This window comes from Amblyraja radiata, chromosome 34 (genome assembly GCF_010909765.2).
Source record: "Amblyraja radiata isolate CabotCenter1 chromosome 34, sAmbRad1.1.pri, whole genome shotgun sequence".
Taxonomy (NCBI): domain Eukaryota; kingdom Metazoa; phylum Chordata; class Chondrichthyes; order Rajiformes; family Rajidae; genus Amblyraja; species Amblyraja radiata.
Genome location: NC_045989.1, coordinates 6,172,667 through 6,190,390, shown reverse-complemented (window position 1 = coordinate 6,190,390; position 17,724 = coordinate 6,172,667).

Genomic DNA, 17,724 nt, shown 5'->3' with positions numbered 1-17,724 from the left:
AAACCGAGGTGTACACTGTTACTCAGGTGTGGTCCGAGGTTATTGCAATAAGATATCATTATTCAAGTGCTCAAAGCTGCCTGTAATGAAGTCCAATCTACTAAATGTTGGGCGGCATGGTGGTACAGTAGTAGAGTTGTTGCCATCGACTCCACAGTCAAAAAGGCACAACAGAGGATGTACTTCCTGCGGCAGCTGAGGAAGCACAATCTGCCACAGGCAATGATGGTCCAATTCTATACGGCCATCGTAGAGTCTGTCCTCACCTTCTCCATCATGGTCTGGTTTGGCTCAGCCACCAAGCACGACATCCGGAGGCTGCAGCGCATCGTCCGATCAGCTGAGAAGGTTATTGGCTGCAACCAACCCTCCATTGATGAACTGTACACTGCAAGGGCCAGGAAGCGAGCGGGCAAGATCACCTCTGACCCCTCTCACCCTGGCCACAAACTCTTTGAGTCACTTCCCTCTGGAAGGCGACTCTGGACTGTCAAAGCTGCCACAGCCAGACATAAAAACGTTTTTTATCCACGAGTAGCTCTACTCAACAGCCAAAAATCTATAGCCTCCCTTTGATCTGGTATTTTGTTGGTTCACATGCTTGATCAATGGTGTTTTAGAAACATAGAAACATAGAAATTAGGTGCAGGAGTAGGCCATTCGGCCCTTCGAGCCTGCACCGCCATTCAATATGATCATGGCTGGTCATCCAACTCAGTATCCCGTACCTGCCTTCTCTCCATACCCTCTGATCCCCTTAGCCACAAGGGCCACATCTAACTCCCTCTTAAATATAGCCAATGAACTGGCCTCAACTACCCTCTGTGGCAGAGAGTTCCAGAGATTCACCACTCTCTGTGTGAAAAAAGTTTTTCTCATCTCGGTTTTAAAGGATTTCCCCCTTATCCTTAAGCTGTGACCCCTTGTCCTGGACTTCCCCAACATCGGGAACAATCTTCCTGCATCTAGCCTGTCCAACCCCTTAAGAATTTTGTAAGTTTCTATAAGATCCCCTCTCAATCTCCTAAATTCTAGAGAGTATAAACCAAGTCTATCCAGTCTTTCTTCATAAGACAGTCCTGACATCACAGGAATCAGTCTGGTGAACCTTCTCTGCACTCTCTCTATGGCAATAATGTCCTTCCTCAGATTTGGAGACCAAAACTGTACGCAATACTCCAGGTGTGGTCTCACCAAGACCCTGTACAACTGCAGTAGAACCTCCCTGCTCCTATACTCAAATCCTTTTGCTACGAAAGCTAACATACCATTCGCTTTCTTCACTGCCTGCTGCACCTGCATGCCTACTTTCAATGACTGGTGTACCATGACACCCAGGTCTCGCTGCATCTCCCCTTTTCCTAATCGGCCACCATTTAGATAATAGTCTGCTTTCCTGTTTTTGCCACCAAAATGGATAACCTCACATTTATCCACATTATACTGCATCTGCCAAACATTTACCCACTCACCCAGCCTATCCAAGTCACCTTGCAGTCTCCTAGCATCCTCCTCACAGCTAACACTGCCCCCCAGCTTAGTGTCATCCGCAAACTTGGAGATATTGCCTTCAATTCCCTCATCCAGATCACTAATATATATTGTAAATAGCTGGGGTCCCAGCACTGAGCCTTGCGGTACCCCACTAGTCACTGCCCGCCATTGTGAAAAGGACCCGTTTAATCCTACTCTTTGCTTCCTGTTTGCCAGCCAGTTCTCATCAATACTGAACCCCCAATGCCGTGTGCTTTAAGTTTGTATACTAATCTCTTATGTGGGACCTTGTCGAAAGCCTTCTGGAAGTCTAGATACACCACATCCACTGGTTCTATCCTATCCACGCTACTAGTTACATCCTCGAAAAATTCTATAAGATTCGTCAGACATGATTTACCTTTCGTAAATCCATGCTGACTTTGTCCAATGATTTCACCACTTTCCAAATGTACTGCTATCCCATCTTTAATAACTGACTCTAGCAGTTTCCCCACTACCGATGTTAGACTAACTGGTCTGTAATTCCCCGTTTTCTCTCTCCCTCCCTTCTTAAAAAGTGGGGTTACGTTTGCTACCCGCCAATCCTCAGAAACTACTCCAGAATCTAAAGAGTTTTGAAAGATTATTACTAATGCATCCACTATTTCTGGAGCTACTTCCTTAAGTACTCTGGGATGCAGCCTATCTGGCCCTGGGGATTTATCGGCCTTTAATCCATTCAATTTACCCAACACCACTTCCCGACTAACCTGGATTTCACTCAATTCCTCCAACTCCTTTGACCCGCGGTCCCCTGCTATTTCCGGCAGATTATTTATGTCTTCCTTAGTGAAGACGGAACCAAAGTAGTTATTCAATTGGTCCGCCATATCCTTGTTCCCCATGATCAACTCACCTGTTTCTGACTGCAAGGGACCTACATTTGTTTTAACTAATCTCTTTCTTTTCACATATCTATAAAAACCTTTGCAGTCAGTTTTTATGTTCCCTGCCCGTTTTCTTTCATAATCTATTTTTCCTTTCCTAATTAAGCCCTTTGTCCTCCTCTGCTGGTCTCTGAATTTCTCCCAGTCCTCCGGTATACTGCTTTTTCTGGCTATCATTAATGTTTTATTATTATTAATGTTTAGTGTTTTCAGAGTCATTCGTAACTGTCACTGTATGTCATGTTGTTACTTGTGGGCGGAGCACCAAGGCAAATTATTTGTATGTGAATACTTGGCCAATAAACTTACTTACTTACTTACTTACTTACTTACTTACTTACTTACTTACTTACTTACTTACTTACTTACTTACTTACTTACTTACTTACTTACTTACTTACTTACTTACTTACTTACTTACTTACTGTGCCTGAGACCCGGGTTCGATCCTGACTAAAGGGCCTGTCCCACGAGCATGCGACTCCATGCGGCAAGCACGACCTAACGTGGTCGCTTAAGCCGTACGGCCTCACTGGGCCGGTCCCACTTCAATCGCCGGAGCCTTATGGAGTTGTGCGGAGCTGGTCCCGACATCGCGTGGGGCTCCGAAAAACTGACCGTGTTCAAAAATTCCGCGCGGCAATGGCCTGCTGGCCCGCAGCTGCCTCGACGCCATAATCATCGCCTCGACGGGCGTGTGCAGCATCTCGATGCCGTACGCAGCGTCTTGACACCGTACGTCACGCGCGAACTTCCCGCAGACTTCGCTCGAACTTTGCGTCACTCACTCGACAACCGCGCGGCCCGCACTCATCGCATGCAGGCGCATGCTGGTGGGACCAGCCCTGTCCGGGGATCACTCGACCTCCGCGCGGCCCCCGCTTCCGGTTTGGTCGCGCTTGCCGCATGCAGGTCGCATGCTCGTTGGACAGGCCCTTTAGGGTGCTGTCTGTACAGAGTTTGTACATTCTCCTGCGACCTGCGTGGGTTTTCTCCGGATGTCCCAGTTTCCTCCCACACTGCAAAGACACACAATTTTGTAGGTTAATTGGCTGCAGTATAATGGTAAATTGTCCCTAGTGCGTGTAGGATAGTGTTAGTGTGCAGGGATCGCTGGTCAGCGCGGCCTCAGTGGGCCCTAGGGCCTGTTTCTGCACTGTATCTCTAAAGTCTAAAATTTAAAAGTAAAGAAACAGAGTCAGCCTTACAGGTCATTGACTCTTCATCCAGTTTCAAACGTCTGCAGTTTTTCTTCAGTTTCTCTCAGCAATGGTTGTTGAAGTCTAATCTAAGGTGAACCTTGCAATAATGAGAGATCCTGGGGCTCACATTGAATAACTGGTGCTACTTCAGGGCATTTAACATTTTTTTTGCCAAGGGATCCTTCCAATTCTCCACTGAGAAACCAGCAGGACTTCACATAAGCGCAGGAGCAGTGACTAATTCTCTTTACCTCTGATGGCTCCAGTCAGAATGATCACCTCTGAACCTTGCTTGGTTCATTGAACTGAGGCAGGGATTAATATGGTGTTGGAGAAATCCATTCTGTCCATCATGCTTGTACTAGCCCTTTGCATGAGCAAGCCACCAACCAGTCACCACCTCAGTTCAGTTTAGTTTATTGTCACATGTACCAAGGTACCGTGAAAAAATGTTTTGTTGCGTGCTCTCCAGTCAGCAGAAAGACAATACATGATTACAATCAAGCCATTTACAGTGTATAGATACATGATAAGTGAATAATGTTTAGTGCAAGGTAGAGCCAGCAAAGTCTGATCAAAGATAGTCCGAAGGTCACCAATGAGGTAGATAGTAGCTCAGCACTGCTCTCTGGTTGTGGTAGGATGATTCACACAACCCTGATAAAGGCTGGGAAGAAACTGTCCTGAATCTGGAGGTGTGCGTTTTCACACTTCTGTACCTTTTGCCTGATGGGAGAGGGGAGAAGAGGGAGTGGCTGGGGTGCGACTCGTCTTTGATTATGCCGCTGGCCTTGCCGAGGCAGCGTGAGGTGTAAATGGAGTCAATAGAAGGGAGGTTGGTTTGTGTGATAGTCTGTGCTGCGTCCACAATTTGCTGCAATTTCTTGCAGTCTTGGACGGAGCTGTTCCCAAACCAGGCTGTGATGCACCCCCCCCCCCCCCCTCCCACTTTTGAAAGCAAGCTGGACTTAAGGGCCTGTCCCACTGTACGAGGTAATTCCTGAGTACCTGCCGTTAGCGTTACGAGCCGCTACGAGACATCCACGAGCTCCGACGTAGCCACTACGTACATTCTACGAGTTTGATTTTTTTTTTAACTCGGGAGAGCTCTTGAATTACCTCGCACAGTGGGACAGGTCCTTTACTCCTCTAATAACATGGTACAAGATTTAATATCAGGCTAAGAGATTATATCAAGATCCTTAACACCATGTTTCCCATAAAATAAAGTCCTGTTTCATAGTTTCAATTTTTAAAGTTGTCTGTTGGAATAAAAATAATTATGATGGGGTAGAAACAATGTAAAAATAGGCAGCTCAATTAAATAAGCCAAAATCATTCTAAATAAAACCAACAGCTCAACTCAGGAATGCTCTTAAAATCTGCTCATTCTGATTTATTTAATTCTAAACTCCAAAATAACTCTAACTGTGTATAATTAGAATCTCATCTCCTCAAATTTCCACAATTATTGTGGTGCAGAGTAGGCAGACCTGTCAACCTAATGAGTTTGTGATTGAATGTAGGGGCCTAGAGTTTTAGTTTAGTTTAGAGATACAGAGAGGAATCAAGACCTTTGGCCCACCGAGTCTGCGCCGACCAGCGACTCCGCACGCTAACATTATCCTACACACTAGTGACAATTTACAGAAGCCAATTAACCTGCATACCTGTACATATTTGGAGTGTGGGAGGAAACCGGAGCACCCGGAGAAAACCGATGCAGGTTACGGGGAGAATGTAGAAACTCCATACAGACAGCACCCGTAGTCAGGATCGAACCCGGGTCTCTGGCGCTGGTAGGCAGCAACAATACCACTGCACCTCCTTGCCGCCCAGAAGTTGTAAAATCATAGAGTTATGTAGCCTGGAAACAGGCCCTTCAGCCCAACTTGTCCATGCCGACCAAATCGGCCTAACCAAGCTAGTCCCATTTACCTGTGCCTGAGCCATATCCCACCAAATCAGTTCTCTCCATGTACCTGCCCAATAAATGAATAAGTTTATTGGCCAAGTATTCACATACAAGGAATTTGCCTTGGTGCTCCGTCCGCAAGTGACAACATGACATACAGTGACAGTTAGGAATGACACATAAAACATTAAACATTAATAATAAAACATTATCAATTAAACCTGTGAATTAAATAAAATACAAGAGCAAAAGGAGGCTACAGATTTTACTTCGGAGTCACTTGAGTGACTACGTGAAGAAGGGCCGTCCGTCTGCGTGCGCATCATTACATCTGAACGCAACGCGCACAGCCGTCGGGATGGGCAGGTAAGGAAAGTTGAACTATGTATCTGCATTCTTTCGGGCTTGAAGCTTTTTGTAGTTTCAGAGCCCAGATGTCGAGGAGACGGTCCGCGGGGAAGTCGGCTGCCGAAGACCGCAGCATTCCCAGTAGCGGGCGACGGTCTTGTTCCCGACATAGCGCCGGCAGCACCGGCAGGAGATGACTTGGTGCAGGAGGAGGAGCTCCGTGGTGGTCCTGCGGGACATAAAAACCACCTGCAAGTCTGACCAACCCGTTGACTCAGATGAGTCCGGGGAAGAGGGATACCCTCCCTCAACGGAGAGCGTCTGAGGACGACTCTCCCACATGGAGCAACTTATGGAGAAGTTACTCCAACAATGATCTGCTCCGAAGGAGGGAGCAGTATCAGCACGGGCCTCTACAGCAGGCCGTGCCAGCAGCCTCACACATGGGGAAAACAAAACGAAAGCCCGCAAACAAGTCGGGCCAGGAAGATCCCGGATGGAGAGGATAACCTCCTTCATGGGTAACGTGTTTAAACGTCCAAAACCCACATGGAGCACGTGATGGAGAGGTGCTCCACAATGATATACTCCAAAGGAGGGAGTTATCAGCCCGGGAATTATGAAGAACCCGCAGGCAGCGGCACCTGTTTCAGGGCTGCACAAATGTCTCCTGCTCTGAGGAGAGGAGCATCCACGGTCAGTTTCAGTCTGACCCAAAGCAAGAACCTCATTTAGTTCCGCTGGAGGGGGCCATGTCAGCGCAGGTATCCTCAGGGGCCTGTGGCAGCACCTGTTTTCAGGGCTGCCTACAAATCTCACTCTCAGTGGAGGGGAGTGTGAGTGATCAGTAGGTAACTGATCTCGAATTTAAAGTATGAACATACTGAAGCACATGCATATGGCCTCAAGAGCCAGCAGTTGGCAGAATATCCGCACGCTACAAATGCCGGCAAGGGAACAGCGCTATCAGGGTGACTTTGGAGAAACCAGCCGCCGAATCCCCTCTTCAGGTAAGACCAGAAGAAGGAAGCAAAAGCTGTCGGACCAATCAAGGTACCAACGACAAGCAAAACTTCATCAGTAGGCGACAACACACCCCACACCTCCATAGGGGGTAAGCGGTTCACTGAAGCCGGTGGTAGCTTGAAAGCTGGGCACGGAAATATGATCAGAGTCGTCTTTCAAGGCAGACTCAGAATTATGGCCAGAATTGTCTTACAAGGCAGGCTCAGTATGATGAGGTTTTTCAGGCCAAGACCAAAGCAGAGGTCAGGAGAAACATGGAATCCACACTCCCTACCAGTCCTACTCCCAATCAAGGAGAGAAAAGGAACCCGCTTCATGGGCCTTTGGGCTTACCACAAGACCACCGGTAGCCATGGAGGCACGTGGGTCTGGGTTTACCAAAAAAGGGGATTGTGGACCAGTTACATGTTGGTAATTTTTACTCTTGTGTTTTTGTTCAAAATGACAATAACATGAATTTCAGATCTGGTTTTTAAAAAACAGATAACAACATGTGATTATTTTTACTGCACAACATACATAGGTTCCAAGCAGACTTGGAACTCGGACCGGAGTTGTCTTCAAGGCAGGCCCAGTATTATGGGCAGGATTGCCTTCCAGGACAGGTGACAGATGGAGGATGTCACTTCATCCAGGTTTAACTCATATGTGTTGTACAGACTTTCAGAACAGTAAATTTTTGTTACGGTCTAACAACTATTTTATAGGAGCTTCCTATAAAATGGTCACATGGCATGCATCGACCTCAAAGATGCATACTATTCCGTGTCTATTCATTAAGAACAGGAGATATTTGAAGTTTAATGGATGGCATGGCTCTGCCAAATGGGTTGACATCAGCTCCTAGACTATTGACTAAACTACGGAAACCAATTCTGGGTCTACAAAGGTCTCAGAACCACATAGTAATGGCATATTTGGAGGACATTTTCATTTTGGAGTCACCAAGAATTGGGAGAAGCATCAGTCAAAGCAAACCAAAACCCTGTTTGAAAGACTTGGTTATCTCATCCATCCAGTTAAATCAAAATTCACATCTACAAGGGTAATTGATTACCTAGGATTTACTATCAAACACAGTAAATATGTTGGTGACTTTGCCTAGGGGCAAACAACAATATTTAAGTAAGCCTGTTATGACCTGATAGTCAAATACTAGCCATCTATCAGGCAAACAGCGAGTGTAATTGGCAAATAGTAGCTGCATTTCCAGCAGTATGTCACGGGCCTTTGCATTACCAGAATTTACAGTGAGCAAAGCAACGAACACTCAGATTCCATGCAGGCCAAATTGGCAAACTATGGATTGCCAGCAGAGGCCATTGTTGAATAACGATGGTGGATAACGAACGTGAGACAGCTCAAGGGAAATCTTGATCGAAAGCCATCGGTGGTTCTTCAGACCTATGCAAGCGGCTAAGGATGGGGCGCCACAAACACAATCTAGAGCTGTGGGGGCAGATGGAATGAGCAGGAGTCTGTAATTCCCCAACACATGGAATAAATTACCCAGAATTGTTGGGGGCACAATATGGACTCAAGGTTTCTGTAGCGATATGCAACCTGTGCTTGTTCAAATTCAGATTGATAACACCACAGCAGTGGCATATATCAATCACAAGGGTGGTGTAAAATCTGTACCTTGCGACAGATTGTCGAACCTCATTTGGCACTGGTGTATTGAGAGGAATATTTGGGTTACAGCGGTCTATCTACGAGGTAGATATAACACGGTGACAGATGCTGGATCACGAATGTTTAATAACAACACAGAATGGGTGTTGAATCGGGCAGTATTTAACTAAATAACTACACGATTTCGCATACCAGATATTGATCTGTTTGCATCTAGTCTAAACCATCAGTTACCCAGATATGTGTCCTGCGAGCTGGATCCAGGAGCAAAGGCAGTGGATGCTTTCTCCCTCAATTGGGGAGGAATGTTTATGTATGCTTTCCGCCAATTTGTCTCACAGACCTCCTAGTGAACCCAGTTACAGGGAGCAATCATCCACTACATGAACGTATTAACTTGTTGGTCTGCAGATTCTGAGGAGGCCATTTCAAGGCATAGGACTGTCTGAACAAATACAACACAGTTCGGATAACGGATGTCTTGGAGTTCCTATCAACTCTGTACTATAACTATAAACAAAGTTATAGTGCAATCTATAGTGCCAGAGGCGCACTCTTTTCCTATCTGATGCTGGAAGCAGGGCACGGGTCGATAGGAACGCACCCCTTTACAACAAAATTCATGGAAGGAATTTACAATTTAATACCTCCAAGGCCAAGGTACATGGACACATGGGATGTGAGCGTGGTACTAACCGTACTTTGACAGTGGGGACCGCCTATAACTAACCCTGAAGGTGGTATGCTGACAAAGAGTCCAGACACTGCAAAAGCTACGGTTGGACTACATGACCACCAATATGAACAACATAACATTCGTAATCAGGAACCTGATAAAACAGAGCAGGCCAGGAATGCCAGGGATGAAGATCCAGTTCTTGGCATATCCAGAGGACCAACGGTTGTGTGTGTGGTAACATACTAACACCACTCTCTGAGAGTTACGGAGAACCTCAGAGGCTCAGAGCAATCGGTCCTCATTAGCCATAAAAAAACACACCAGAAGGTGGCAACTCAAACCATCTCCAGATGGTCAAAGGAGGTAATGGCGGTAGCAGGAGTGAACATTTATATGGTTAAATCTCACTCCACCAGGGCTGCATCTACGTCGGCAGCAAAAGCTATGGACGTGCCCCTTGACGACATCCTAGTGGCTGCAGGATGGACGAATGAAATAACGGTCCACCGGTTTTATAACAAACCCATAACTGGACTAGGGGTGTTTGCACGTACCATTTTAAGTTCTGTCCCCTAGTTTCCCCCCAAGGTTGGGAGGGGTAACTATTTAAAAAAAACCTTTTCTTTCATTTAAAGCATCAGTGTCTTTATTTAACTAAGTAATGTCTGAATGCTTTAATGATTACACTCGTCCATGGTCAATCCATTCAGTGTGTGACGCCTGGATTCGTAACCTGAGTAAAATCACAGAGCTTTGAAACCTTCACGTAGTAACTCACGTGACTCCGAAGTAAAATAGTAAGATTAAACGAGAATTTACCAGTTTGAAGTTTTATCTTGATTTTATGAGGAGTTACGATGAGCGATTACGTGCCCACCGCTCCCACCCTCATACTATCAAGGTCATATGGAAGTTCTAGTTTCTTCACAATCTTACTATTCTCAGGTCTTCTTTTTATCTGTGATTTAACACCGCTGCTTTGAAGATTGACGCGCACGCAGACGGACGGCCCTTCTTCACGTAATCGCTCATCGTAACTCCTCATAAAATCAAGATCAAACTTCAAACTGGTAAGTTCTCGTTTAATCTTACTATTTTTGGTTATTGAGCAGAGCTACTACTCATGGAAAAAAATATTTTTGTGTCTGGCTGTGGCAGCTTTGACAGTCCGGTGTCGCCTTCCAGAGAGAAGTGATTCAAAGAGTTTGTGACCAGGGTGAGAGGGGTCAGAAATGATCTTGCCCGCTCGCTTCCTGGCCCTTGCAGTGTACAGTTCGTCAATGGAGGGAAGGTTGCAGCAAATAACCTTCTCAGCTGATCAGACGATTCGCTGCAGCCTCCAGATATTGCGCTTGGTGGCTGAGCCAAACCATACCATGACGGAGAAAGTGAGTACAGACTCTATGATGGACTTATAGGATTGGACCATCATTGCCTGTGGCATTGCCTCAGGCTGTGGCAAGTGTCGTTCAATTGCCGCAATTGTACCTGCCTCTACCACTTCTTATGGCAACTCGTTGCAGATCTCCCTTGTGCATAAGTGGTAAACAAATGACTGGATCAGTCCCAATGTTCAGTATGTGATGGTAGTTATCTGTTGGATTAATATAACCAAGTCTATTTTTAGTGAATAAAAGTCATTTCACATTACATGAGGTGGCAGCTTCTCTCTATTTATTCACGGCCAAGTTCTATCAATGGTCCTCTAGTTCCCTCCTGTCCTATGCATTTGGATTAGAGAGCGGTAACATGGAAACAGGCCCTTCAACCCATTGAGTCCACACCAACTATTGATCACCCATTCTAACTAGTTCTAAGTCACCCCATGTTCTCATCTACTTCTTACACACTAATCTACAGAGGGCAATTAACCTACAAACTTGCATGTCTTTGGGATATTGGAGGAAATTGGAAAACCTGAAGGAATTCCACGCAGTCACAGGGAAATCGTGCAAACTCCACACAGACAGCAACTGAGGTCAGGATTGGTCTCGAGTCTGTGGTGCTGTGAGGCAGCCGCTCTACCAGCTGCACCGTGGTGCTGCCCACTTCTCCATGCACATTAGTAGTAGACTGTCAGGAGATCCAAGAGTCTGCTTAGACTTGACTGGTATATCCCCTACTAAGGAAAGGCTTGGCCACTGAATAAAGACAGGGTTAGACATAACTAGTGTGTAACAGTCAACAACTAGCCCAGCGACACCCACTAGACTCACACCAGGAGTTGGCCAGCCTGGTATGTGCAACCTAAGCTCATTGCAATGTGGTAGTGCATTGATACAGTGGCCCAAGGGCCAAGGGACCACAGATGGCACAATGGGCTAAGTGTTCGGCTGGCAACCGGAAGGTAGCCAGTTCGAATCCCGCTTGGAGTGCATACTGTCGTTGTGTCCTTGGGCAAGACACTTCACCCACCTTTGCCTGTGTGTGAATGTGTGTGAATGTGTGTGTGATTGGTGGTGGTCGGAGGGGCCGTAGGCGCAGATTGGCAGCCACGCTTCCGTCAGTCTGCCCCAGGGCAGCTGTGGCTACAGAAGTAGCTTACCACCACCGAGTGTGACTGAGGAGTGAATGAATAATGCGATGTAAAGCGACTTGAGTATTAGAAAGGCGCTATATAAATCCCATCCATTATTATTATTATTATCTATCTCAGCACATTGCTGTTCATCAGCACATCCCGCTGCTTGAACCACATGAGTAATCATTGTTCCACTAACTGGGACACCAGCTCTAGCATAATTAGAGAGCTGTCCTGAACTACTATCCACCTCATTTGGAGACCCTCAGACTATCTTTGATTGGACTTTATCTTGCACTAAACGTTATTCCCTCATCATGTATCTGTACACTGTGGATGACTCGATTGTAATCATGTATTGTCTTTCCGCTGACTGGTTAGCACGCAACAAAAGCTTTCACTGTACCTCGGTACATGTGACAATAAATTAATCTGAACTGAACTGTAGAAACAAGGAACGGCAGTTGCTGGTTTACACAAAAAGACACAAAGTACTGGAGTAACTCAGCTGGACAGGAGGACATGCAACTCTGCAGAACATGGATAGGTGACATTTTGAGTCGGGGCCCTTATTCACTGTACCTGAGTACACGTGACAATAAACTAAGCTAAACTAAAATAAACTAAACTATACTATACTAAACTAAACTAATGCTTGATGAACTACAGGGCAGTCAACAGTAGAATTCTCTTCAGGTCCACATAACAGAGGGTGGAGAGCCCTGGATGACAAGATAATCTGAAAGTAATAAGCAGAAAGTAATAGGACTGAAACTTCTACCCAGAGGAGATGTCATAAAGGTTGCTCATTTCATCATGGGATATTCACTCCCATTGAATGGTTTTTGCAAGGGTCAGCAGGGTGATGGACATTTCAGATTGGCCTGGACAGACGTACATTAGAAAACCATTAGAGATGTTGAATATGAGAAAAACAAAAGACGGAGGACATTTGCGTTCTCTTTTGCGTACAGGTGGCATTTAGGAGGAGCAGAAAAGATTCAGTGCGGCACGGTGGTGTAGTGGTAGAGATGCTGCCTTAAGGGCCTGTCCCACTGCGGCGACCTAATTCGCGAGTTTAGAAGAGTTTGCCCTCGACATACTCGCAGCATGGTCGACACGAGGTCCTAGGAGGTCTTTGTAACTCTCCTTCATGCTCGAGAGTGGTCCCCGTGTACTCGAGGCCTCAGCTAGGTTGCGGCGTTTTTTTCAACATGCTGAAAAATGCCCGCCAGTAAAAAAAGGTTGCCATGGAAAAAATCGATATTTTTTTCTCGTAAGTTTAGTCGAGGTAGGTCGAAGGTAAAGCTCGAGGTAGGTGCTATAGGAGGTAATCGAAGGCAATCGAAGGTAGTCGAAGGTAGTCAAAGGTAAAGCTCATTGATAAAAAAAAAGGTAAGTAAACCGACCGGTAATGTTAAATGCCCGCTAAACTTTATTAAACGTTGTCTAGCTTCTTAAAAGTGTCTCCACTCCTTCTCCCCTATTCTATCCCCTTCTCTCCCCTTCTCTCCCCTTCTCTCCCCCTCTCTCCCCCTCTCTCCCCCTCTCTCCCCTCCCGCCTCTCCGTGCTCTCTAAAGGACTTACCGTAATTGTGCCAGCCGTCTTTTACCTTCCTAGTTCATCGCGGGTGTGAATTTCAGAAATCTCCCCCGCTTTCCCTGGCCCCCGCCTTTGCGATGTGTTTGTGTGCGTGTGTTTGTGTGTGTGCAGACGGTCGATCCAGCTCGCGGTTTCATCGCTGACGGTCGATCCAGCTCGAGGTTTTTCAGGCGAGTGCCCTCCAGCTTGAAGGTCGAAGACAGTCGCTGAAAAGTCGCATTAGTGGGACAGGCCATTTACAGTAAATTCAGCTCCAGCGACCCAGGTTCGATCCTGGCTACGGGTGCTGTCTGTTCGGAGTTTGTACATTCTCCCCGTGACCGCGTGGACTTTCTCAGAGAAAATCGCTTTCCTCACACATTCCAAAGACCAACAGGTTCGTAGGTTAATTGGCTTGGTGTAAGTGCTAGTGTGCGGGGATCATTGGTTGGTGCGGACTCGGTGGGCCAAAGCACCTGTTTCCGTGCTGTATCTGTTAAAAATGCAAAATTAAGTTACTATTAATAGCCAAACTAACATAGGAACTTAAGTCATGGAAAACGGAAATCATCCTTGAAAGGCTCTCTATATATTGGAAAAAGGGGAGGTGCAATGAGGCGTGGGTGTGCTTGTACATCAGTCACTAAAAGTAAGCTCCTCACTGATGTTCCCCAATGTTCACCCATGGTCGTGGCCTCCCGACCCCCCGCAGTTCCTGCTATGGGCAACCCGATATTCAGGCACTCTCGCCAGGAACGATGGAACCCCGATGTCGAAAGGTAGAACATCCTCAGCTGACTGGACCTCTGAATCGGCCCCTTCCACCAGAATCCGCGGCTCCCAAAGTCCACAGGCTGAGCTGGGCAGAGATTCACGCTGACGACCCCCGGCAAAGGGTCCCAGGACTCCGCGATGTTTGTCAGCGCCCCCGGCATTGGGAGTTCCGCGAACCACTGCTCCGCAATATCGATGCAGCAGGCCCAACACTCCGGAGCTCCAACGGCGATCCCGGGTGAAGCATCGCCCGCTCCACGATGTATCGAGCGCTGCGCCGCTGCTGCTGAAGCTCCGGTCGATCCCGGTAGGAAAGGCCGCGCCAATCCAGTTGGTAGGCCGCGAGTTGGGGGGCGAGAGCGCGACTCGGATAATAGTCGTACCCTCGCCAGAATGTGAAGCAATCTGGGAAGTTTGCTGTATGACAGGACAGTACGTTAGAGTTAGTGCATTCTAGGTGATCATGAGGTTTGCGTTAGTCAGCATCTCATTTCTGGCAATGAGCAACAATGGTTATTTTTTCATGGCAAGATACCAGGTGCAGACAGTGCCTTATTATTCCAGAGGTATCTTGAATCTTTTCCCAAATCCGAGCTATTTCAGCCTCACTGTTTATTCAATGTCTGGACACCGAGGTGGGAAGTCAGAAGGAGAGAACTACTCACCAATAAAATAAAACAAATGTCGGACATGCGATTAGAATCAGCGAATTATGAAGTCATTGCTCAAAACGTACAAAGTCCCAAAGTTATTGCAAATGCTATTAACTCTTAATTTCCTTCACAATATTTGACAAGTCCTGTCTTGCTGTGGTATATTGGCAAATGTGTTTTTCATTGCTTGTTATAAAGTTTATTTATATCCAAAGTATTTCGAGTCTGTGCGACTAGTTGGCTCAGCTTTTTTTGATTCTCTCTGTGTAGGTAAACGCTGAGCTGTGGGCTGTATTTTTCCACGGTTCATTTCAGCACTGATCCTTGTTTGACTGCAGTTGTGGTTCACATAGGGTGACCTAACATCTCGCATCCATTTCATGTGATGTGCCATTCCAGCAAGTAGCTGGCTCCCAGGCAAAAATCTACCTTAGATAGACACAAAATGCTGGAGTAACTCAGCGGGACAGGCAGCATCTCTGGCGAGAAGGAATGGGTGACGTTTTGAGTCGAGACCCTTCTTCGCCCAAAATGTCACCCATTCCTTCTATCCAGAGAAACTGCCTGTCCCACTGAGTTACTCCAGCATTTTATGTCTATCTTCGGTGTAAACCAGCATCTGCAGTTCCTTCCTACACAAAAATCTAACTTCACCGATTTGTCTGATGCCAGCAATCTATGTGAATGCAAGACCCCAGGGAGGGGGGGGGGGGGGGCTTAGATGAGGGCTTGTATACCCACTGAAGGCCTAGATGAGGGCTTGTATACAAAAACAGGGATGTAATGCTGAGGGTCCATAAGGTGCTGGTAAGGCCGCATTTAGAATATTGTGAGCAATTTTGGGCCCCATATCTGAGAATGGATGTGCTGGCTCTGGAGAGGGTCCAGAGGAGGTTTACAAGAATGATCCCAGGAATTAGTAGGTTAACCTATGATGAGCGTTTGTCGGCACTGGGCCTGCACTCGCTGGAGTTTAGAAGAATGAGAGGGGACCTCATTGAAACATACAGAATAGTGAAAGGCTTGGATAGAGTGGATGTGGAGAGGATGTTTCCACTAGTGGGAGAGTCTCGGGCCAAAGGGCACAGCCTCAGAATAAAAGGATGCATCTTTAGAACGGAGATGAGGAGGAATTTCTTTAGTCAGAGGCTGTGCCACAGATAGCCGTGGGGGCCACGGTTGAATATTCTTAAAGCAGAGATTGACAGATTCTTGATTAGTACGTGTGTCAGGGGTTATGGGGAGAAGGCAGGAGAATGGGGTTGAGAGGGAAAGATAGATCAGCCACAATTGAATGGCGGAGTAGATTAATATCTACTAGATATATAGATATATAGATTTACTATTTATATTAATAGTCTAGATCATAAAGCTCCGAACGCAAATTTTCACTTTTATGCTGACGACACAGTGATATATTGCTCTGCGTCTACCCCAAATCAGGCTCTCTGTCAGCTCCAAACTGCTTTTTACACTGTGCAATGTAACCTGTGTGATTTAAAACTTGTTTTAAATGCTGACAAGACAAAGCTCATGCTGTTCACTAAAGCTAAATCAAAGCCCTCGGACCTCCCTCCTATCACCACTTTGCAGGGCTCTGTGATTGAATCTGTGTCTCAATATAAATATCTGGGAATTATAATTGACGATTCTCTCTCTTTTAAACCTCATATCCAGCAACTTGTGAAAAAACCAAAGATAAAATTAGGTTTTTACTTTAGAAACAAATCTTGTTTTTCTTTTGAAGCCAAAAAAAGACTTGTTGCTGCAACGTTTATGTCTGTGTTGGACTATGGTGATGTTTTATATATGAATGCATCTTCAAAATGCCTACAGTCTTTGGACACGGTCTACCACGGAGCACTGAGATTTGTTACTAATTTTAAAACCCTCATGCACCACTGCACTTTGTATGCTCAAGTTGGATGGTTTGCCCTGTCCACGCGCAGACTCCATCATTGGCATATCCTTATTTATAAGACTATCCTCGGTGTTCTTCCTTCATACCTGCAGAAGTATGTAATTCGAAAAAGCACAGGAACTTATCAGCTCCGCTCTGAGGACTTGTTCTGACTAACTGTACCTAAAGTCCGTACTGAACTGGGGAAAAGGGCATTTAGTTATGCTGCTCCCTTCGCATGGAACCAGCTGCAGAATGAACTGAAACTTAGGGAGCTGGTTTCTATAAACAGATTTAAATCCCTTCTTAATGATGTTGAAGCGGGCTCTTCTGTCTGTACATGCTTTGTTTGATGATGTTCTGACTGTGACTCTATTTATATGTTCTCTGTTGTTTTTAAATTATTGTCTGTAACTGTGGAACTGTGCTGCTGCCTGTCTTGGCCAGGACTCTCTTGTAAAAGAGATTTTTAATCTCAATGAGACTTCTCCTGGTTAAATAAAGGTTAAATAAATAAAAATAAAAAATGTGATGGGCCAAATTAGCTAATTCTGCTCCGAATACATATGAACATTACTCCAGCATTTTTGTGTACCTTCGATTTACCAGCATCTGCAGTTCCTTCTTGAACATTAACGTATGTTTTATGATCTTATGCTTTTATGATCTTATGCTCTGATTGATGGCGTAAACAATTGTCTTCAACAATACTTTCACAACTTGTGTTCATCTTGATGAGGAATGTTAACACACTGAGAGAGGGAGCGTGGCTGTTTTATCTGACACACATTTAGGGCATTTAACTTCAGAGTGGGAAAGTTGGCCAATGCCTGTACCATCAGTGGAAAACCTACTCATAATCAAGGTTCAGTCTTCACTCGTTACGTTTTGAGATGCAACGTGGAAAATGACCCTCTGCCCACTGATTCCGCGCCGACCAGCGATCGCTCCATACACTAGCACTATCCTACACACTATGAACAATTTACAATTTTTACCGAAACCAATTAACTTCATGCTACCCTTCTGTGGCACTGTGTCTTTGCACAGAATCACACACTCTCTG